This window comes from Sciurus vulgaris (assembly GCF_902686455.1).
Source record: "Sciurus vulgaris genome assembly, chromosome: 2".
NCBI classification, from domain to species: domain Eukaryota; kingdom Metazoa; phylum Chordata; class Mammalia; order Rodentia; family Sciuridae; genus Sciurus; species Sciurus vulgaris.
The window spans coordinates 178,143,041-178,167,058 of NC_136462.1; the positions used below are offsets into that span (position 1 = coordinate 178,143,041).

The following is a 24,018-nucleotide window of genomic DNA, read 5'->3' on the forward strand; positions in this document are numbered from 1 at the left end:
TATTTAGTCTTCAGGTATAAGAGAAGCTTCATTTAAAAAAATCTTTTTTTAGTTGTCAATAGAACTTTTTATTTGTTTTTTGTTTTTATGGTGCTGGGAATTGAACCCAGGACCTGTGCATGCAAGGCAAGCACTCTGCCAATCGAGCTATATCCCCAGTCTGACCTTATTTTAATATGCAGTGCTTAGACTCGAACCAAGTGCCTTACATATGTGAGGCAAGCACTCTGCCACTTGAGCTATATCCCCAAGCTTTTTTTTTTAATGTGCAGTACTGAGCTACAACCCCAGTCCAATAGCTTCATTTTTATCTTATAGAGGATTTATGATTTCTTTCCATTATGATCTGATAGAATGCAAGGTATCATCCTTTTTTTTTTTTTGTATTTGCTAAGAGTTGTCTTTTGACCTAGGTTATGGTCTCTATTAGAAAATGATCCATGTGCTGCTGAGAAGAAAGCATCTTCAGTCATTGATGGATGAAATAGTCTATGTCTGTTAAGTCTAAATCATTAGTTGTATTTTTTAGTTCTATAATTTCTGTATTTAGTTTTTATCTGAAAGATCTATCTAGTGATAAGAGAAGTGTGTTAAAGTCACAAATATTATGATGTTGTGGTCTATTTGATTCTTGATATTGAAAAGTATTTGTTGGATGTACATAGACGCTCCATTGTTTGGAGCATAAAAATTTACTATTGTTATTTCTTGTTCTATGATTCTCTTAAGCTGTATGCAATGACCTTCTTTGTTCCTTTTGATTAACTTTGGTTTGAAGTCTACTTTATCTGATATGAGAATAGAAATCCCTGCTTGTTTACAAGATCCATATGATTAATAAGTTGTTCCCCATCCTTTCACCTTCCAGTGTGTGAATGTGCCTGCCTATGAGGTTAGTCTCATGGAGAAAGCATATTTCTCGGTCTTGATTTTAATCCAATCTTCTAATCTATGTCTTTTGATTGATGAGTTTAGGCCATTTACACTCAATGTTATTATTGAGTGATGATTTTTATTCCCTCCCATTTTGATTTATGTCTAGTCTTTAATTTGAATTAGTTTCTTCTTTAATTGACTATTATTTTAGTGTAGTTGTTCCCTCTGCTGGATTTAATTTTTTCTTTTTCTTTTTTTTTTTTTTTGGTACTAGGGGATTGAATCTGGGGTTCTCTACCCTAAGCCACATCCCCAGCCCTATTTTGTTTTTTATTTTGAGACAGGGTCTCACTGAGTTGCTTAGAGCCTTGCTTTTGCTGAGGCTGGCTTTGAACTAGCAATCCTCCTGCCTCAGCCTCCCAAGCTGCTGGAATTACATTGATTTTTTTCTGTGAAATATTTTTATTGAGCATGTTTTGTAGTTAAGGCTTTCTAGATGTTAATTCTTTTAACTTTTGTTTATTATGGATGGTGTTTATTTAATCTTCAATTATGAAACTTAATTTTGCTGAGTATAGAATTCTTGGTTCACATCCATTTTCTGTCAGTGTGGTATATGTCATTCCAAGACCTCCTAGCTTTTATGATTTGGGTTGAGAAATCAGTTAAAATCCAGATTAGTTTACCTCTACATGTGACCTGTCCTTTTTCTCTATCATCTTTTAAAATTCTATCCTTATTCTCCAGGAATTTTCATAATAATGTGCTTTGGTGTGGGTCTATTGTAATTTTGTATATTTGGAGTCCTGTATTTAATTTTCCACTTTATTCTTAAGGTTTGGGAGATTTTATGATATTATTTCATTTAAAACATTGTACATTCCTTTAGTTTGTATTTCAGATCCCTCATCCCAATGAATCTCAAATTTTCTCTTTTCATGCTATCCCATATTTCTTGAAAATTCTGTTCATGGTCTCTCAACATCTTTTCTCCATGCCCAACTTTATTTTCAAGATTATTTGTTTTGTCTTCATTGTCTGAAACTATCTTGCAGGTGGTCAAGTCTGTTAGGGATACTTTCCACTGAATTTTCAATTTGGTTTATTGATTACCTCGTTTTGAGGATTTCTGATTGATTCTTCTTCAGAATCTCTATTTCCTTCTCTATACAAGAAGTGATCTTTCACTTCTTGTATTTTCTCTTTGATTTCACTCCTGACATTGTCTTTTATCTCGTTTATCAATTTAACTATCAACTTTCTAAATTCCTTCTCTGACATTTCCTCCACTGTGTTGTTAATGAATTCTGTTATTGAGGTATTTTGGTTTGATTGGAATGGTTCGTTTCTTTGCCTTTTCATATTGTTTGTGGGTCTACCCATCTATATGAATCTGGGGCAGCAGAGTTTCTACCCTATGAACTTATAGTGTCCCTGGAAGTTTCCAGAACCTCATAGTTTAGGGGGAGACAAATAATAACAACCATCAGTGCAAACAATATACAGCATTAATACTTAGTTTCTATTTTGACAGCTACAGTGTTAACTAGCACAATGAACAGAAATCATATAAGATTGGCACAAGTAAAAACTGTAAGTTTGCAAAAGGGTTTGCAATCTCAAAAGGTGAACAGAATTCAGAAGAGACGTAGAATGTTATGATTATGAGGGAGGAGGAGAGAAAAATAGAAGTAAAAAATTAAAGGAAGAGTGAAAGAGAATGCAAAAGAAGAGAGAGAAAGAGGATCTAGAGAACAGATAAATGAAAACCAATAAACAGAACCAAAATATTCTAATCAAAAATTTCAAAAGACAGTCATGAAGAGTAACTACCTTCAAAAAAATGTTAGAAATGAGAAGAGGCAAATATGTATATGTACAAAAGTCCATGAACCACTGAGCACATAAACAATCATAAAAAGAAAAAGGAAAAGAAAAAAAGTTCTTGATGAAAAATTAAGGAATTGTTTCCATCGTGGTGGTCAAAATTGTCAAGGAGAATGTATGTTTGTTGCCTGCCTGTCTGTTTCTTCCTGAGGAGGGACTGTGCACCAGGTTTGTGGCTGCAAGCTGTCATATCCCTCCTCATTTTGTGTTGCTCATCAAGCTGCCAGTCGGAGCTCAAATATTCTTAGACATGACAAATTGTGTACAGGGAAAGTTCATAGTCACAGGGGTAGAAATAATGGGTTTGCTCTTAGTGAGACTTAATTAGCAAAGGCCAGAATAATGAGTGTCTACAGGTGAGGTCCATTTAAATGATTGGTTTTAGAGATAATAAAATACTGAAGACAAGCCACATGGAAAGCCATTATATGATGATGATGTGCTTTCATGAATAGATTCTAATTTAACTTTAGTGAATCAGCAGTCATTGGGAATATGTAAATATTCATTAGCCCAGTTTGGTACTTTTCAAATTTTCCCCCCAAAACTCAATGCGTAATGTCAGACAAACATGGCTAAATTAGTAAAAAATAATGAAAAGCAATAGAAATTCAAATGTAACTGTTATTCCCTAACCAAATAGCACATTGTCAGACAAATATCAACAGCTCAGGTCCTATTAAATATTGTCTTCTCAGTCCAGGAATCAAATCACATAGGCACATCTGATATCCCTATACTATGTCAAAGTGGAAACAGGAAAGTGACATGATTGTGATCCTTTGGCATTCTTGCTGTGTAAGAATTCAACATGGTAAGAATCGGGGGGAGGGAGCAATTATTACAACTTATAAGAATGAAATTGACTCATGGTACACAGCTATATTAAAATAAAGTTAACCAATCTGAAGGAGGAAAATAAAAAAGTATTCTTTCTTATTATAATTGTCAACACACATTAATGGCATAAATAAATGGGTTTCACTGTAACATTTACACTCATGCGTATCTTGCTCCTTGACTGGGTCCAGCTCCGTTCTGCCCCCTTTTCCCCCTCACATCCCCCTTTCCCCACAGGCCTCTTCCCCTTTCCTGAAAATCCCTCTTCTACTTTCATGTCACTTTTTTTCCCCACATATGAGAAAACACATGACCCTGTTATTTCACGTAATGTGATGTCTTTCAGTTTCATCCATTTTCCTACAAATGTCAGGATTTTATTCTTCTTGATGGCTGGATAATACTCCCTGTGTGTGTATACTGTATTTTCATTCTACTGTTGATGGCACCTAGACAGATGCCATATCCCAACTATGTTAAATAGTGCCTCAATCAACATGAGTTTGCAGGTAGCTCTTTTTTTTTTAATTTATTTTTATTGTAAACAAATGGGATACATGTTGTTTCTGTTTGTACATGGAGTAACAGCATACCATTTGTGTAATCATACATTTACATAGGGTAATGATGTTTGATTCGTTCCATTATTTTTTCTTTCCCCCAACCCTTCCCACCCCTCTTTTCCCTCTATACAGTCCCTCCCTTCTTCCTCCATTCTTGCCCCCCTCCCACACCCCATTATGTGTCATCATCCGCTTATCAGCGAGATCATTCGTCTTTTGGATTTTTGAGATTGGCTTTTCTCACTTAGCATGATATTCTCCAATTCTCATCCATTTGCCTGCAAATGCCATAATTTTATTATTCTTTATAACTGAGTAATATTCCATTGTATATACCACAGTTTCTTTATCCATTCATCAATTGAAGGACATCTAGGTTGGTTCCACAGTCTGGCTATTGTGAATTGAGCAGCTATGAACATTGATGTGGCTGTATCTCTGTAGTGTGCTGATTTTAAGTCCTTTGGGTATAGGCTGAGGAGTGGGATAGCTGGGTCAAATGGTGGGTCCATTCCAAGTTTTCTAAGGAATCTCCACACTGCTTTCCAGAGTGGTGCAGGTAACTCTTTTGCATGCTGACTTCATTTCTTTTGAGCATAGACCCAGGAGTGGTCTAGCTGGATCATATGGTAGTTCTATTTTTAGTTGTTTGAGGAACCTCTGTACTATTTTCCATAATGACTACATTAATTTACATTCCTACTAACAGTGTAAAGAGTTCCCTTTACTTTCTTTTTTTTGGGGGGGGGGTACCAGGGATTGAATTCAGGGGCACACAACCACTGAGCCACATCCCCAGCCCTCCTTTTATTTAGAGACAGGGTCTCACTGGGTTGCTAAGCGCCTCGTCATTGCTGAGGCTGGCTTTCAATTTGCCATCCTTCTGCCTCAGCCTCCCAATCTGCTGGCATGATAGGCATGCGCCACTGCCCAGGGTTCGAGTTCCCTTTTCTTTACATCCTACTTAACACCTGTTCCTTTGTCTTTCTGAGGATAGCCATTCTGATTGGGGTGAGATATAATCTCAGCGAGGTTTTGATTTGCATTTCTTTGAGGGTTGATAATGTTGAACCTTGTTTCATATATGCATTGGCCATTTGGACATCATATTTTTTGAAATTTTTTCATTTGTTCTAATTAGTTGTACATGACAGTAGAATGCATTTATACGTTTTGATAAATCATACAGGAATGGGGTGTAATTTCTCATTTTTCTGATTGTACATATTGTAGGATATCTGTGTGTATCATTTGCCCATTTATTGGATTGGACTACTTGTTCTTTTGTTGGTGCATTTTAAGGTTCTTTGTGTTCCGGGTATTAATCATCTGTCAGATGAACATCTGGCAATGATTTTCTCTCATTCTGTAGGTTTTTCTCTTCATTCTCTTGGTTATTTCCTTTGCTGCACAGCTTCTTTTTAATTTGGTGAAATCCCATTTGTCAATTCTCGCTTTTGTTTCCTGAGCTATTTGAGTTCTATTCAGAAAATCATGGCCTGTGTCAATGTCTTGGGAGTGTTTTCCCCTTGTAGTTTCAGAGCTTCGGGTCTTACGTTAAGATCTATGACCCATTTTGAGTCGATCATTGAACAGCGTGAGTGATGGGGTGGAGTTTAAAATTCTTCACGTGGATATCCAGTCCTCTCAGCACCATTTGTTGAAGAGGTCATCTTTTCTCCAACGTTTCTTGTTGACACCTTTGTGGAGAATCACTTGACTGTAGATGTATGGGTTTATTTTTGAATCTTTTCTTCCATTGGACTACATGCCTGTTTTTATGCCTACATGAATTGTTTTGGTTATTCAGGGTCTTTTGTGCTTCTGTGTGGATTTTTAGATTTTTTTCCTTGTTTTGTGAAGAATGTCATTGGTATTTTGATGGGGATTGCATTGAATCTGTAGCTTGGTTTTGGTAGTATGGCCATGTTAACAATATTAATTCTCCCAATCCATGAACATGGGAAGTCTTTCCATCTATTATTGTGTTCTTCAATTACTTTCTTTGATATTTTGTAATTTTTATTTTATAGGTATTTTACCTTCTTGGTTAGGTTTATTCTGAGATATTTTGTTTTGTTTTTCTTTGAAGCTATTGCAAATGGGATTGCTTTCCTGATTTCTTTCTCAGCAAGTTCATTATTTGTTCCGTCCAGCGGAACCAGTGCGGAGAAAGGAGACACCACCAATCTTTAGTTGACAAGATTTATTGCGTCCTCCCTGTTTTTCTGCCTCCTTTGTTCTCTCACTATCTCTCTTCTTCTTCCCTCTCCCTCTCTCCTCCCCCAGGCTCCTAGCTTATCAGCCAATTATAGCAAAGCTTTCTCTCACGCAGGAGAGCATGCAGAGGAATGTCAGCATAGCACTATATGAATCACGAGCTGTCCACGCGCAGCATGATATTAGACAGCCAATCCTAGAGCCTGGCGTTAACATGTCATAAGTCTTCAAGGAACTAGTAAGCAAGCAACCTTTTTGGGTACTTCCTTATTTTGGTAGCCAGTGCCCTTTGGCTCACAACCAGGCGCCATCTTGTCCAAGACGGCCCTCAACAATTATTGGCATATAGATGAGTTATTGATTTTTGTATGTTGATTTTTGTATCCTGCTACTTTGCTAAATTTGCTTAGCAGCTATAAGAGTCTTCTGGTGTAGTCTTTAGGTTTTTCTAAGTGTAGAATCACATCATTAGCAAACAGGAATAATTTGACTTCCTCCTTTCCTATTTGTATCCTTTTAATTTCCTATTTGTATCCTTTTGTTTCTCTCTCTTGCCTAATTATTCTTGCTAAAATTTCCAGTACTGTATTGAATAAGAGTGGTGAAAGTGGATGCCTTTGTGTCGTTCTGATCTTGGAGAAAATGTTTTCATCCCTTCCCACTCAGTGTGATGTTACCTGTGAGTCTGTCATAGATAGCTTTTATTATGTTGAGGCATGATCCTTCTATGCCTAATTTATTCAGGACTTTTATCATAAAGCAATGTTGAAATGTATCAAAGGATTTTTTTTTCTGCATCTATTGAGTTGCTCATGTGATTTTTATCCTTGATTCTATTCATGTGCTATACTACATGTAATGATTTGTATATGTTGTATCATCATTGCCTCTTTGGAATGAAAGCAATTTGATTATAAACAGACTGAGCTACATCTCCTGCCTATTTCTTGCTAAGGTTGCCCAGGCTGGCCTCAAACTTGTGATCCTCCTGCCTCAGCCTCCTGAGTAGCTGTTATTACAGGCATGTGCCACTTTTCCCAGTGGTATATGATGTTTAATTCATTGAAAGTATTTTTCCATCTTTCTTTTCTTTTTGCTAAATTTTAATTTTTATTTGTGCTTTGTTGAGGATTTTCCATCTATGTTCATCAAGGATATTGGGATGTAATTTTCTTTTTTGCTTGTGCCCTTTTCAGGTTTTGGTAGCGAGGTGAGACTGGCTCTATGGAATGAACTTGGAAAAGCTCCTCCCCTGCCTATTTTGTGGAATAGTTCAAGGAGCATTGGTGTTAGTTCTTTAAAAGTCTAATAACGTTAAGCAGTGAATTCATCTGGTTCTTATCTTGTCTTTATTGGGAGACTTTATTTCTGCTTCAACCTCGTTGCTTGGTATTGATCTCTAGTTTTTTTTTTTTTTTTTTTTTAATGAACTCTTGGTTCATTTTTGGTAAGTCACATATTTCCAGAATTGTGTCCAGTTTTTCTAGATTTTCCAATTTATTTGCAGGTCATTTTTCAACATAGTCCCTACTGATTCTTTGAATTTCAGTGCTATGTGATACAATGCTTCTTTTGTCAACCTTTATTTTATTTATTTGAGCCTTTCTCCCTTTGGGTTAGTTTAGGGAAGATTTTCTCAATTTGCTTCTTTTCTAAGAATCTTCTCTTTTAAAAAAACTGTTCCTTGGTATTGTTCTTTTGGTCTCTATTTATTTCTGTTCAGATCTTTATTATTTCTTTATTTCTTCCCCTTGACTGACTTTGGGTTTGGTTTGTTCTTGTGTTTCTAAGACCCTGGGGTGCATGGTCGGGTTCTGTGTTTCAGCTTGCTCTGTTTCCTTTTGTTGTTGTTGTTTGTTTTGATGTGCACACTCGCTGCTGTTCATTTCCCCTCAGTACTGCTTTTGTTGCAGAGCCTGGTTGAATATGTTTTCTGTGCCCTCAGCATGTGGCTTTTCTCCTTCCGGTATGCTAATATCCAGAATTTGATCTTTTCACGGTGTCCCAAAGACCTTTTGTTGTTGTTGTTATTATTATTATTATTATTATTATTACTACTACTACTGGTGCTAGGGATTGAATTCAGGGGCACTCAACCACTGAGCCACATCCCTGCCCTTTTTTGTATTTTATTTAGAGACAGGGTCTTGCTGAGTTGTTTAGGACCTCACTAAGTTGCTGAGGCTGGCTTTGAACTCACGATTTTCCTGACTCAGCCTCCCAAACCCCTGGGATCACAGGTGTGAGCCACCACACCTGCCCTCTTTTCAGTCTCTTCTTTTTTAATTTGTGGCTTGTCTAAATGTTCTGTTTTGGCAGGGTTACTTTCAAGCTCTGATGTTCTTCCTTCCGTTTGGTCTGATCTGTTGTTGAGGTTTTTGGCTTTAAAAAAAAATTTTTTTTTTTTTAATTTGAGTTGTTGAGCTTTTCATTTCCAAGATATCAATTTGGTTCTTTTCCAAACCACTCTCTTTATTGAATTGCTTATTTATGTCCTGTGTTGGCATCCTTATTTGTTTGGATGTTTATTTGTATTCTCTTGGATTTCATTGGGTCTTTTATAAACTCATCCTTCTGAACTCTTTCTGGCATTTTGTCCACTTGGATGCCTTTGGTGCCTGTTACTACGGAGCCATGACTGTAGGAGGTGTCCTGTCGCCTTGTTTCTCCGTGTTCCTGTATTTCTGTGTTGAGCTCTGTGCCCGCTTGGGCTGGATATCTCTTCCATGATAACGTGAACACCTTCTTAGTGAGCAGCCTCCTCTTAATGACGTGCCCTGGGATATAAGTGGGTCATGTAGTGTCCAGTTTAGTGTCACAGCACAACAAGGTACCACAGCCTACAACCAGGTGCAAAGCCCATGCCAGCGGCGCTCCCTGGGACTCTGCCTCTCTCTCCTCTGCCACTGCGAGGGGCACTTCCTCATTTCTGCCACACTTCTGCGTGACGGGTGCTGGGGCAGCTGTCTCTCCTTCTGTTGCACGATGCCATGTCTCTGGGCCTTCTCCAAGTCTGTCTACTGCTGCACTCCAGCATTCTCCCACAGTTGCCCACCTCAATGAGCAGTTGTGTTCTGGTGGTTTTGATTCTCTCTTGTGAGATGCAGGTGACTTCTGGGTGCCTGTAACCTGCCATCTTGGGAGGGTCTGCGATCTATTGTTTAGTTAATATTAGTGGCATGAGAATTCAATACTTGTATACTTGGCGTAATGATCAGGTTGGGATAATTGGCATTTTCATCTCAGAATGGCTTCTCTGTGTTGGGAATCTTTGAACTATTTTAGCTATTTTGAAATGTGTAAAAATTATAGACTGTAGTTACCCTATGGTGCTATGGAACACTGGAAGTATTTCCTCTGTTTAACTGTGTTTTGGTATTTCTTATCCAACATCTTTCTATCTTCTCTCCACACTTCCTTCCTAGCCTTTAGTGACCACTGTTCTAGTGTCTACTGTAACCCATAAATATGTATAAATATCATATGTAAATTAAAAGCAATGTAAAATGGAAGATTGTAAGATAATTCCTAGAATCATTCAGGACTGAAGCTGGCAAGGGGAAATGCCCACCCAATGAGAGATGGTATTGCTATTACCATGAAATGAATCTGAGGCAACTTCTCAAAAAGGAATTAGATAATAATAATATTATAAAATAATGTCTTTGGATATTTTATTTGCGTTAACAACGTCTTATCCTCATACGCTTATTACATATACTTTTATTATTCATCTGAACAGACAGCTGAAATTTGTTATTATTATTATTATTTTTTTGCTTTCAATAAAGCCACCTTTTGAGAAAAGAAAAGAATAGTAGTAAAAACATTACAGGAATTAAAAAACCCTGACTATGTTGAGAAAAGAGCCTATGTCTTTTTTTTATTGGTTCTTTATATTTATACATGACAGCAGAATCCATTTTGACATAATTATAAAAGCATGGAATATATCTTGTAAATGTGGTATATATACACAATGGAGTATTACTCAGCCATAAAGAAGAATGAATTTATGACATTCGTGGGTGAATGGATGGATCTGCAGACCATTACGCTAAGTGAAATAAGCCAGTCCTGAAAAGTCAAAGGTTGAATATTTTCTCTCCTATGTGGAAGCTAATCCACAATAAGTGGGGGGTATTTAAAAAAAAAGAATAGGAGTTCAGTGGAATAGACAAAATGGGAATAAAGGGAAGAGGTGAGGCATAAGCTAAGGAAAGACAGTGGAATGAATCTGACATACATTCCTGCATATAAATGAATAGACCACAGTGAATCTCACCATCATGTACATCCACAAGAAATTAATTAGAAAAGAGCATATTGCAAGCAACATAACTGGTAACATGTGCATGACCGCAAGCACACACATACCTGGCCTGTGTATGGACCCTAGCTGTATTTTTAAATTTTTCATGACTTCTGTTGTGCTTCCGAAAGCACAATCAAGGCCAACAAAATTGCAGACAGGACTTTCCCAAGCTCATCATCTTGCAGAAACCTCAGTCTGAACAACCATCCATGAGGAAAGGAACTTCCCAAGAGCCAAGGAAACCTGGCCAGAGAGGTGGCCCTGGGCATAGCACAGAAATCAGACAAGATGTCTTGAAGAGCTCACACTGCTCCTCTCCAGCTGTCCTCAGGCAGCACAAGGAGAGAGGGCACCTCTAGGGGAGCAGAGGGAAGTGAGCACCAGACATGGCTGTAGTCCCCAAAGGAGGCACCCCCCAGTAAAATCCAGCACTTGGTAGGCCCCCACGGCCCTGGCCTTGGGCTCCAGGCCTTCTCGGGGGTCTTGGTGTCCAGTCCTGGCCCCACCACTGGTCTGGACCGCCGTTAGCCTGGCTTCGGGACTGCCTCAGCTCTAGGCACGCCCAGGTCCTAATCATCAAGCTGGCACCTGCTGACCCAGCCTCTGGGCTGGTCCCTGAGGATACAGGCTGGAGGCCCACCAGGGCCAGGCCTACTCCTGCAGCCCTAGGCTCGGGGCTTGTTCTGCAAACTGAGCTAAGTACCCACCCTGGTGCTAGCCGAGATATGGCAGCCTTGGCTCAAGGTCTGGCTAGTCCCTAGGCCTGGCCCAGCTCCAGGCTGTCCCCAGTGACTTCAGGCTCTAGATAGGCCCTAGTGCCAGGCTGGCCCCAGTGGCCCTAGGATAGGGGCTGCCACCAGCCCTGGACTGGCCCCCATGGCCCTAGACTTCAGGCCTACTACAGCCCCAGGCCAGTTCCTGCAGTGCACCCAGCCTGTGGACATGGGCCCTCTGGCTTCCCAATGCTCTTTCTAAAGACTAATCCGTTAGTAAGTGAATAGTGAGCGTTATCAAGGAAAGAATGAACAATCGATATCAGAAAAGAATTAAGAAATGTCAGTACATACCTTATAGACATTGAAAAGGTGAAAGGGTGATATTATGAAGTATATTAGGCTAACGAGTGTGAGAATCTTCAAAAAAGAGAAACCCAGTTGATTAAAAGAAATAGAAGATTGAATTGCCCTTCCACTTGTAAAGAAACGTAACCTGTCATGGTTAATACTTCCTATAAAGAGAGATTCATTTCTGGTTGCCTCCACTGGAGTCCAACCAGCATCTCATGAAGAAATAATGAGAGAAGTTCTTCTGTAGAAGGGCCTCCCTCAGTTGATTTTGTGTTTAGTTTTCAAAGTTTAAATAAACTCTTTGTTCGAGAACAGTTTTAGCATGATATTGGAGAATATCATGCCAAGTGAGGCCAAATGTTTTCCCTGATAATTGGATCATGATACATAATGGGGGTGGGGGTAAGAGAGGAAGGGAGGTACTTTGGATTACGTGGGGGGGGGGGGCGGGGAATGAAAGACGGTGGACTGAGACAGACATCATTACCCTGTGTACCTGTATGATTACGCAAATGGTGTGAATCCACATTGGGTACAATCATAGAAATGAAAACCTGTACCCCATTTGTGTACAATGAATCAACATGCCGTCTGTAAAAATAAAAAATAAATAAATAAAAGAAAGTCATGACAAAACTACAGGGGTCATCTGAATGGTGTCCATGAAGTCTTGTACAGGCAGAACTTAAATTTATTGTGAAATAAAGCAATTTGATGGTTTAAAAAAAAAAACAAAAAACACAGTTTTAGATTTATGGAACCGGTACAAAGCCAGTACCGGAAGCTCCTGCCTCCTCCCCACCCCGTTTCTTCCAGTCCCACCTTAGGTCACTCCATGCCCCTGTTGCAGGGAAGGGCATCGTCGCTAAGGAACCTCTACTTTCAGGACCGCAGTAGTTTCTTCCCAGTGTCCTCTTCCTATTCCCAGAGCCCATTTGGGAAGTCGTGCTCCCCTTGTCCTGTCTCCTCAGCCCTCTCTGCTCTGTGACAGGCTCTCCGGATGTCCTCGATCTGGGTGGATCTGAGAGTTTCGTGCAGTACTGACCAGACATTTCTCATTAATTTCTCATCTGATTTGAGGTCCCCTTGCCCCACGTGTTTCTCATCACTGGTCTGCGGCTATGGATTTGGGGGAGGCAGGCGACAGAGGACCCGCATTCGCAGCACATTACTTCATAGGTTTCTGCCGTCAACACGGCTTCTCCATAAAATCTGAAGTAGGATTTGATCAGGTTCCCCACGTAGGTGGCCCTTTCCTCCTTTCTATGCTCCTGCCTTGGAAGCACAGCTCTTCTTCAAGGGACAGGGAGCTTAGAGTCTATCTCCTTCAGAAAAGGACGGTCTAGGTAAGTGACTCAGAGTAATTCTCCATAGGCGATCTGTCTCTTCTCGCCAAGTCAGGGATTTTTTTTTCAATTGTTTACTCATATCAGCTTGGACTCAGATATTGTTTTACATATTGTATTATGATCCGGTGCCATGCTATTAATTTTTTGCTCAGAAGGCCCCAATTTGGGGCTGGGGTTGTGGCTCAGCGGGAGAGCGCCGACCTAGCATGCATAAGGCCCTGGGTTTGATCCTCAGCACCACATAAAAATAAAATAAAGGCATTGTGTCCACCTTAAAAAAAAAAAAAGGTCCCAACTTCGGTCACACTGACTCCTTTGTCCCTTTCGCACGCCCCCATCCTTCTGTATTTGAAGCACTGCCTTCCTTTCTGCCCTCGAAGGTGTTCTAGGGTCATCTTGCACCATCCTCCCCCAGCCCTAGAATAAGGGAAATGAAGAGAATTAAAAGAACACACGCCACTCATTAGTGGAGGGGATGCCAATGGCCGTATGAAATCTTAAAATATGCCTGAAATTGTTATGGCGACTTGATATAAGAAATGAAACTGGAAAATGAATTGAACTGTAGTTAGAGCAGAAAGATTTCATGTTCCTCGTGTTCAAAAGGCACATCTTTAAGAATGAGGGGAGGCAGATGCATGGATTATTCTCGCATTGTCTTGCCTGTCAAGTCAACAATAAAATCTCAGAGCACTGCGATTTGGACCAGCTTCTGCCGTGGTCATTTACATACCTCCTCATTTCAGTCTTCCCTGCACCCTGCCAGTACGTACACGGGCACTTAGGAAATCAGACTTCCCCGGAGCTCACTTTAGAGTATCCTGGTTTTCATCCAAAGAACATACACAGCTTCCTGAAACACCCAGGATTTCCTGATTTCCCTCCATTTGTTAATACCATTCTGTTCCCTTCTCTTTTTATTTTATTTTTTCATTTTATTTTAGTTTCTCGAAGCAACCCAAATTTATTGTATTAAAGTTACAGAGGTAAGAAGTCTAGGGTGCATTGATGTGGGCTAAAACCAAGGTCTTGAAGCCTGCATCCTTTGAGGAGGTTCTAGGAGAAAATCTGTTTCATAACCTTCTCTGGCTTCTAGAAGTTGCCCAGATTGATTAATGGTTCCTTCCTTCATTTTCAAAGATAACATAACATCTTCAAATCTCTCTCTAACAGTGAATCCTCTGCCTCCCTTTCCCCCTTGCCTTTTCTACCAACACTTGTCTGTTGAAATCCTAAACATCGACCCGGTGTGGTATTGCACGTCTATAATCCCAGCAGCTCAGGAGGCTGAGGCAGGAGGATGGCAAGTTCAAATCCAGCCTCAGCAATTTAGCAAGGTCCTGCTCTAAGTAAAATATAAAAAAGGGCTTGGGGATGTGGCTTAGTGATTAAGCATACCTGGGTTCAATCTCCTGTACCAAATAAATAAATACATAAATAAATAAATAAAATCCTAAATATCTCACCAGACATCACTTTAAATGTGAACTCACGGTGAGGTTTCCACTGAACACCTGCTTTGCTTTCCCAGCTCCTAAATTACATTGTCAATTTCCCCGAGTTTCTAATTTCAGTACTTCACCTTGTAGATTTTTGTTTGTTTGTTTTTAAAGTGCCCTGGTTGAAATCGCTTTTCCAAAGGGAGGTTCTGCGTTGTCCTTACCAATCCATCACCTGGTGGGCAGTACGTGCTCAGCATCCGGTTGAAGGCTAAGTGGATCTTTTTGAGAATGTATATGAAGGCTATTCTGGAGATTACTGAACCAGCAGAGAGAAGATGTGGTACTCATCAACTTAGTTTATTGGAATAGGTTGAAGAATAATGAATGGAAAAATTGTACTTGATTTACATAGGATCTGCTGGTGGGTCTGAGGAAGGTAGTATTTCTTCTTCCATGTCTGAAGCAAAAGTGGCTGCGAATGTTAATGGTCTGGGACAAGGTGGCTGTGTGACTTTTTTCCGTTCTTCCAGTTGCTTGATGTTGAGGCAACAGTATCTCCTGTTTTCACACAGCACCTCACGTATTTCAGTTACTCTACAGACTTTCCTGCAGCGTCCTTGTATGTAGTGACCCCAGCATTTCTTAAGTTGTTCAGTTTCTGTGCATAGATAAGAAGAATAGCCCAAGATCAGTGTTTGAAGTTGGCAGCAGCTTTGGTTCTGGGGAAGGCAGAGGAGGTTTGTAGGGATTGGGGGATGGACTATCTACAAGGCGTAGTCTCATAATATCCCCCCAAAAGGACTTTCTAACAAGGTGAGTCTCAGTGTTTATTTTTAACTGACTCACTCATTTAGATCTGACAGGACTTGGGGCTTCCCTCCAATATCTGATAGATTCTGCTGAGAACATCTAATCTTGTTTGAGAAGATAAATGAGGAGATCCTTGCAGACTATGCCCCATCCGGGAACCTCAGACAATCTGCTTCTTCCCATTTGCTTCCAGGGCACTATGCCCACCTTTGATGCCCAGAGAACAGTAAATTGTTACTTTGTATTAAGGCTCTTGGTTTCATTTCCACTGTCATGGCCAAGAATCACTTTCCTGCTGATTAGTTAAGCATTTTTCCTTCCATAATCTCCCTCCTCTGCTGATTCTCTTTTTAATTTTTTTAAATTGGTAAGCGTTTGATTCTTAGTATTACACACTTCTGCCAATGCACATGTCCTAATCAGATGTCCTTCTAGTTCTGGGACCAGTTTCATTCCCCCAGAGGCAAGAATTCCTCCAACGTGCAGTCCCAGAACTTTGCTTACCTTGATATATTCTTTCTTTTGGTAATCCTAAATACTTTCAGGGATCTATGAATTGGGATACTCACATTTTGGCTTCTGTAAACCAAGATGATCCCTCTAAATCCTAAGTTCTAGAACCTAGGGAATTTAAGGGGCATGAATAGACCATTTCTAATTCTATATAATTAAGGGATAAATATAAGAGATTTGGTTTTGAAATAGGAAACTATTTCAAATTTTTTTTTTCAATGCTGGGGATTGAACCCAGGGCCTTGTACTTGCAAGGCAAGCACTCTGCCAACTGAGCTATCTCCCCAGCCCCTATTTCAAATTTTTAAAAAAATTCTTCGTATGTGCCAAGCACTACACTGGGTGCCTCACAGATATTCTACCATTTAGTGATGAGTCGACATTGAAGATGTTTCTTTTCTTTCTTTTTTTGCGGTGCAGGGGATTGAACCTAGGGCCTTGTGCTTGCAAGGCAGGCACTCTACCAACTGAGCTACATCCCCAGCCCTGAAGATGTTTCTTAAACCTGACTCCAGAGCTTGCGCTTCTTCCACTACCCACACGCTATAGCATAACAGCCTAAAATGCAAATTTGAATGGAAGAAAACATGGCTGAGTGTCAGAGTAAATACTGTACTCAGAGAAGCAAAGGTATCCTGAGATCTGGGGCTCATTCTTTTCCATTATGAGGCATTCTCAGAGGAAATTATGACCTCTTTTAAGCTCTCGGAATACTAATTTCAAAAGACAGTATCAGGGTAGATGGTCCGAGGAAGACGGAATGTAGAAGATTGGTGATTGGATGTAAGTCCTCCCCAGACCCCTATTTTTCCATACTGTGGATCGTGAAACTCCCTTGGGCTCTGGAAATGCGCCCACCCATTGTTGGTTTGAGCAAGGCCCTAGAAAGCTCTGGGTTACCTGTGGGTTTCTGGATTAGCAGAATTGCAATGATCAGAAAGAGCCTCATAGCCAAGCTTCCCAGAGGTGGTGGCAGCCAGGACTCTTGGTCGAGTGAATTGCACGCTATGTCACCTTCCACAGCCTTGGATTCTTATGCACTGAATCAGAACAGAATGACATGATATGCCCCCAAACTTCTAAACTGTGGGCAGTGCATTATGTGGCCAGATACAGGAAATTTGAGGTCACTTACTTTCCCCGCACACAGAATTGAGAGACACAGCCTGTTCTCCCCATCAGCCCTGATGCCCTTCTGTAGGCTGAAGTGGGAAGCATGTGTTCATCCCCTGCTTTGGCTGTCTGCCCAGCTGGAAGGCAATCATGCATTTACCTCTAAGAACAAATAAGACAATATAAATTCAGATCTAAATCCAAAAATCCAACAAGAAAATATCTAGAAGTTTGATTATGGTAAGTTTTATGTAGGTGTGATCTGAAGTTATTTGCCCCACGTTTTAGAATGTTTAAATTTCTTTAATAAGAAGCCAAGCTGGAGTATAAAATGTGTGTTCTTTTATGTTCACAGGAGAGAGAAAAAGAATATAAGCAAGGATTGTTCCCTATTTGTGCATGATTGTCTTTGGAATGTCTTCTTATAGCTATTATATTTTCCAGATATTAGCTACTTGATCATAGTAACAAAATCTCGGTGAATCAGAAATCTCACAAGTCCTAAAATATGCCACAAGGGTGGGAGATTTTCCTCACATCTTCTCAAATCTTGACATCTGTTTCAGTCACCGCTGTGATCAAAACACCTGACAAGAACAAATTTAGAGGAGGAAAAGTATATCTGATGCTCATGAGTTCAGAGTCAGTCTATAGATGGCCAGCTCTACAGCTCTGTCCCTGAGGTGAGGCAGAATATCATGGCCGAAGGGCATGGAGGAGGAAAGCATCTCGGGACGTGGCAATCGGGAAGCAGAGTGTTTGACTCACCAAGGAAGAATTATATACCCCAAAGGGATGCCCCCATGACCTATCTCCTCCAGCCACCCTTACCTGCTTACAGTTACCACCCAGTTAGTCCATTCAAGTGGGTTAATGCACTGATTAGGTTAAGACTCTCATACCCAATCATTTCACCTCTAGACTTTCATGCATTGTCTCCCACATGAGCTTTTGGGAGACACCACATATCTAAACCATAACAACATCTGTATATCACTGGATACATATTCAACATCAAAACACATGCTAACATAAATCATATATATTAACTTGGAGAGAGGGTGGAATGTTCAAGAGGAATAAGGGTAACATCTTGTTCAACAGAAAACTATAATCTTAAGTTTGCTCCTTTGCATAATCATGGAGAGTAAAGTCAAGGGAGGTTTTTTTTTTTTTTTTTTTTTTTTTTTTTTTTTTGTATTGGGGATTGAACCCAGGTGTGCTTAACCACTGAGCCACATCCCCAGTCCTTTTTATATTTTGTTTAGATACAGATTCTTGCCGAGTTGCTTAGGGCCTCACTAGGTTGCCAAGGCTGACTTTGAACTCACAATCCTCCTGCCTCAGCCTCCTGAGCTGCTGGGATTACAGGCGTGTACTACCATGCCCAACCTTTTTTTTTTTTTTCTAAACCAAGCAGATCTAATTCTACCTCTGCTCACAGACAATGGAAAGACCAGCAGAGCTCTCTCAAGTTCAGTTGGAACACAGTTAACTAAATATAAATGCATTTAACTTCTTATGAAAGGATATAGAATATTTCTGAGGAAAACTTTAAAGTTGTTCTTACAAAGGAATTGATTGTAATTCTTGTTCATATTAACTAAGAAACCTTTGCTCACTCAAGAAACGTTCATCAGGATCTTGCAGTGCGCCAAGAACCTTGTAAGGTTCTGGTAGTAACATGGTGGACAGGATAGAAACAGTGGCGTTTCTGGTTAGGAGACTCACTTTGTAGCCAATGGAACGTGGTGGTGTCCATGGAAAGCACGGTCTCAGCATGCTCATTGTCACTCTGGGTGGACAGAACAGTGGACTGACCTTTTGAATGGTCAGTGACAGTGCTATCTAGATGGCACACCTGGCATGCTGGCGCAATGCCCCTTGGAGTGCTGGCACTTGATGCACAGTACCCTCTTCCGCCACCAGGGTCACAGGTCCAGGGATCACAGGGCAGGAGACTGGCTTCACTCACTATTACTTCTGCTGGTTCACTAGCAATTTTTTTTTGTTACGTATTTTTGCTTCCTGTGTTCTTGACCATAAGACTCTGTTGGTCTGGAGCTCTTAGCTTCAAAAGGTGGAATGCTTCCACGAAGACACGCATGGTGATTTCTCTGAATGGGGATCAAGAGTGACACTACCCACTTTGGGCTTCTTAGGCTTCTGAATCAACAGGCAAAAAGTGACCGATTGTCACAACTGCAGTTATCAAGGGAAACTGAGATGGCGCTACACAGCAGGGGTAAGGAAGAACATGCCCAGAAACCAAAGTTTCCTACGGGGGCACCTAGCATCACCCTGTTCTGTGACAAAAGTCAATGGGAAACTACAGTAACTCAATTCAGGTGCGACTGCTGAGGGCCTAGACCCTTTGGGCATGAAGATTTAAGTCTACTACCAGAGGGAAAAACTGCAACTAACTAACACGTTTGCTAAGGAAATGGTTCATGGGAGAAGGTGGTCACAGAACCCAGGCATGATCGTGTGACTGGATGCAGAAACCAGGAGTTCAATAATTATCCATATCTCCTCTTTATTTTATTGTTATTAAGTTTGCACACACACACACACACACACACACACACACACACACACATCACCAAAGTGTTTTTGTTTCTTCTCTCTTATCTCTTTATCATCTAACAAAAGATTCATTAATATGTAACTGAACATCACAGTGTTTGCCTCATTTCCTGGGAAAAGCGGTGTTGTGTTATGTTAGCCGGAAGTATGGTTTGCTATTGTCTTTATTCGGAGACTAACATGATTTAAAGAAATGTCTCTGTCTCTGTCTCTGTCTCTCTCTCTCTCTCTTTCACACACACACACACACACACACACACACACACACACACACAGAGAAAATACTGTTAGGAAAAATAAGCAAATTCACTGTAGGAGCAGGTTATAAAATCATAGTGGTAGTAGTCGCACAACATTGTAAATGTAACTAATGCCAAAGATTGACCACTACATAATGGCTAAAACGGCAAATTTTATATGTAAAAGATGCAGGAGGGTAATTTTTTTCTTTGTATCAGATGTATTTTATCTTTGGGAATATTATTTTGAACTTTTAATTTTACTTTAACATAAAATTTAAAATTCTTTTGTATTTATTATTTTATGAATTTCATTTCTTAAATGTGTGTGTGTGTGTGTGTGTGAGAGAGAGAGAGAGAGAGAGAGAGAGAGAGAGAGAGAGGCTTGTAACTGGTAATCTTGAGAAGCTAAGGTATCTGACTTTGACTAGTAAAGTGTTTACACTAGGGGGAGATGTTTGCTTAGATTATTCTTAGATCACATTACACTTCTCAAAATATTTCAATCCTGTTCACCATTAAAATTCATTAGCCTGGGGTTGGGGTTGTGGCTCAGAGGTAGAGCACTTGCCTTGCACTTGTGAGGCACTGGGTTCGATCCTCAGCGCCACATAAAAATAAATAAAGACATTGTGTCCATCTACAACAAAAAAACCATTTTTTAAAAAGTTCATTAGCTGGGGGCTCTGAGCTGACCCTGAGGAGGGCAGAGGCATTTCGGCGGTGGTGCCAAGACCACCACCCAGGACAGCTCACCCTCCCCAGGCCTTTCCTCTCTAGCCCACAAACCCCTTGCCTTCTCCGCCTCTCAGATCTGTTCTCCTGGGGCGAAGAGGGAGTAGGCCTGGGGGGGTGGTGCTGAGGAGCTACAGTCTCTCTAAGATGATAGTGGTACTGACAAAACTGACTCTCAGAAACTGCTACACCAGTCGGAACAGGAGTCTAGATATCAGCCAAAGGTCTGTGGCTTTAGGCTAATTGAGTCTGCACACGATAATGGCCTCAGAATGATTGCAAGACTACGGGACTTGGAAGTAAAAGATCTTCTTAGTCGAACTCAGTTCTTTGGCTCCGACCTGGAGACGTTTTCTCTAGTTGTGAATTTGCTGGACAGATTCCTGTCTAAAAAGGAAGGTACAGCCCAAGCACCTTGGGTGTGTTGAACTGAGCTGCTTTTATTTGTCTGTAAAATCAACAGGAGAAGAAAGGAATGTCGCATTGGCAACTGATTTGATCGGAATAAGTCGATATAGGTTCACTGTTTCAGAGTTGGCGAGAATGGAAAAGATTGTAATGGAGAAGGTGATTTGGAAAGCTAAAGCTGCTACTGCCCTTCAACTCTATTATCCACTCGTTCAAGAGAACTTGCCATTCGAAAGGAGAAGTAGCCTTAATTTTGAAAGACTGGAAGCTCAACTTAAGGCTTGTCATTGCGGGATGATATTTTCTACAGCACAGCCTTCTGTGTTGACTTTGTCTTTCATAGCTTTGGAGATCCAAACACAGGACTGTGTAGAGTTAACAGAAGGATTAGAACGTCTTCATGTCAAGGCATGTCAAGGTCATAGCTTAAATCCCATTAACAACTGTGGAAGAAACGTGACCACTTGTACTATCTCCTGAAATAAAATGAAATGTCATGTGTTTATTTGAAACTTAAAAACAAACAAACAAACAAAATTCATTAGCTGGGCATAGTGGTGCAGGCCTGTAATCCCAGTGGCTGTCAGGAGGCTGAGGCAGGAGGATCATGAATTCAAAGCCAGCCTCAGCAATAATGAGGCGCTAAGCAACTCTCTAAATGAATACAAAAAAGGGCTATGTGATTCAGTGGTTGAGTGCCCTGGAGTTCAATCCCTGGCCCCTCCAAAATGCATTAAAAATTAACAATAAGATAACAATAAACCCATTGCCTGGATAAGCAGTATCTCCATCACTAAGGTCACACAGTAGTTTTATGTGTCACTATCATATCTTTCCATTGGAAAAAAAAATTGACATGGAAGAAATCTTTTTTTTTTTTTTAACCAGAGATTGAACTCAAAGGCACTCAACCTCTGAGACACATCCCAGTCCTTTTTATTTTATTTTGAGACAGAATCTCACTAAGTTGCTTAGGGCTAAGTTGCTGAGGCTGCCCTCAAACTTTCCATCCTCCTGCCTCAGCCTCCCAGGTAGCTGGGATTACAGGCAACATGGCGGAGATCTGTCTTGAAGGCAAAAATCTCATCCAAGCAGCCGATGTTTCCCGAGAGGTGTGAGCGTCTTGTTGACTGCTGTCATGATTTTTTGTTTTTAGGTTTCAGAAGTTTAATTATGATGTGTCTTGGGACAGATTTCTTTGAGTTGATTCACTTTCGTGAATTATAGACTTATGTATTTTGCAAAGTTTGGGAGATTTTTAAGTCATTATTTGAATATTTTAAAGTATTTATCTAGCTCCCCACTCTTCCTCCCTTGGGATTCTGTTCCGGTGACGTGAATGTTGGATCTTTTTATTGTCCCATAGGTCTCTAAGACTCTGTTCTGTTTTTTTTTTTTTTTCCAGTCTATTTCTCACCGTTAACCAGATTAGGTACTTCTGTTTTTCCCCCTTTGCCATTTTCAATGTATTATTAAGCCAATTCTGTGAATTTTTCTTTATTTTTTTCACTTTGGGTATTGTATTTTCTAATTCTATGGTTTTTGTTAGATTCTTTTTCATATTTTCTATTTCTTTACTGATAGTTTTCTAATTTTAATTTGTTTCAAGTCCCCAGAGTCCCAACTTGCCTACCTTTGCTTTTGTCACGATGGTTTGGATGTCATATCCAAGAAATCTCTGCCTCGACCAATGCCATGGAGAGTTCCTTGTGTTTTCTTCTAGAAGTTTTATTCTTTCAAATCTCACTTCTAAATCTTTAACCATTTGAGTTTCTTTTTGTGCAGTGTAAGATAAGGGTCCACTTTCATGTGGATACCCAGTTTTCCCAACACCATTTATTAAAAAGTATATCCTTTCCCCATTGTGTATTCTTGGTTACCCTTGTTGAAGATCATAATGAAAACATCTGCACAGCCATGGAAACCACCAGCAGAGTGAAAAGTTAACCTAGAGAATAGGAAAAATATATACATATACAAACCAAAGGGAGGGGGTCAATATACAAAACGTATGAGGAACTCACAAGACTCAATAACAAAAATGCAACCCAGGTAAAAAATGGGAAAAGGGCCTGAATAGAAAAATTTCCAAAGAAGAGTTAAAAGAAAAAAAGACCAACTGGAATATAAAAGGATGCTCAACATCACTAATCATCAGTGACATGCAATCAAAATCATCATTAGGAAAGACCTTGCACCTGTAAGAATGGCTCTTATCAAAAAGAGGAGAGGTAGCAGGGAGTGAGGACATGAGGAAACCATTGAACACTGTTGGTTAGTGGGAATGGAACACAATACCACCATTATGCTAAACAGAATGGAGGCCCCTCCAGCAATTAAAATAGAAGTACCGTCTGACTCTTCCATTCCTCTTCTTGTACTGTAACAAGAGAAAATGAAATTATCACCCTGTAGAGATCCCTGTGCCCTCCTGTGCCCTCATGCTAATTGCAGCATTATTCATGATAGCCAAGAGCTGAAATCAGTCCAAATGTCTATGAGTAGATGGATGGATTAAAAACTGTGGTTCACATGGGCAGCAGAATATTATTTGGCTTTTAAAAAGATGGACTTCCTGCCCTTCAGGACAATACAAATGAACCTGGATGACATTTTGCTAAGTGAAATAAGTTGGACAGAAAAAAAGTGCTGCATGATCTCATTTATGTGTGGAATTAAAAAAATTTCCCAGTCTAGAAGCAGTAAGAACCATATTTACCTCAGAGGTGGGAGACATGGGGCGAGGTTGGAGCTGTAGCTTTCTAGAATCAAGAAGTCTGGAAGGCTAATGTACTGCATGGAAACTGGAGTTCCAATACACCTCCGTGTGCTGGAGGATTGCTAAGAGTCTGCTTCAGGTGCTCTCACCTCAAAAAATAAATAACTGTGTGTGGAGATGGGAATGTTCATTTGCTTGACTATAATCCTCTCATTATGTCTATGGGTATCAGAGTATCATGTTTTCATACCTTAAGTAAAAAAGCACACTTAAAATTTCGTATTTAAAAAATCTGGGTTCAGATCTCATATGTGGGTTATTCAGGGGTCTGCCCAG

General features: G+C 40.1%; 1 pseudogene across 1 annotated transcript; it reads left to right on the forward strand.

Annotated features, from left to right (window-relative positions):
- Positions 1 to 20,702: 20,702 nt before the first annotated feature.
- Positions 20,703 to 22,928, forward strand: LOC306654574 (cyclin-G1-like; annotated as a pseudogene). Its single transcript has one exon. The product of its transcript is annotated as a cyclin-G1-like (transcript).
- Positions 22,929 to 24,018: the final 1,090 nt, after the last annotated feature.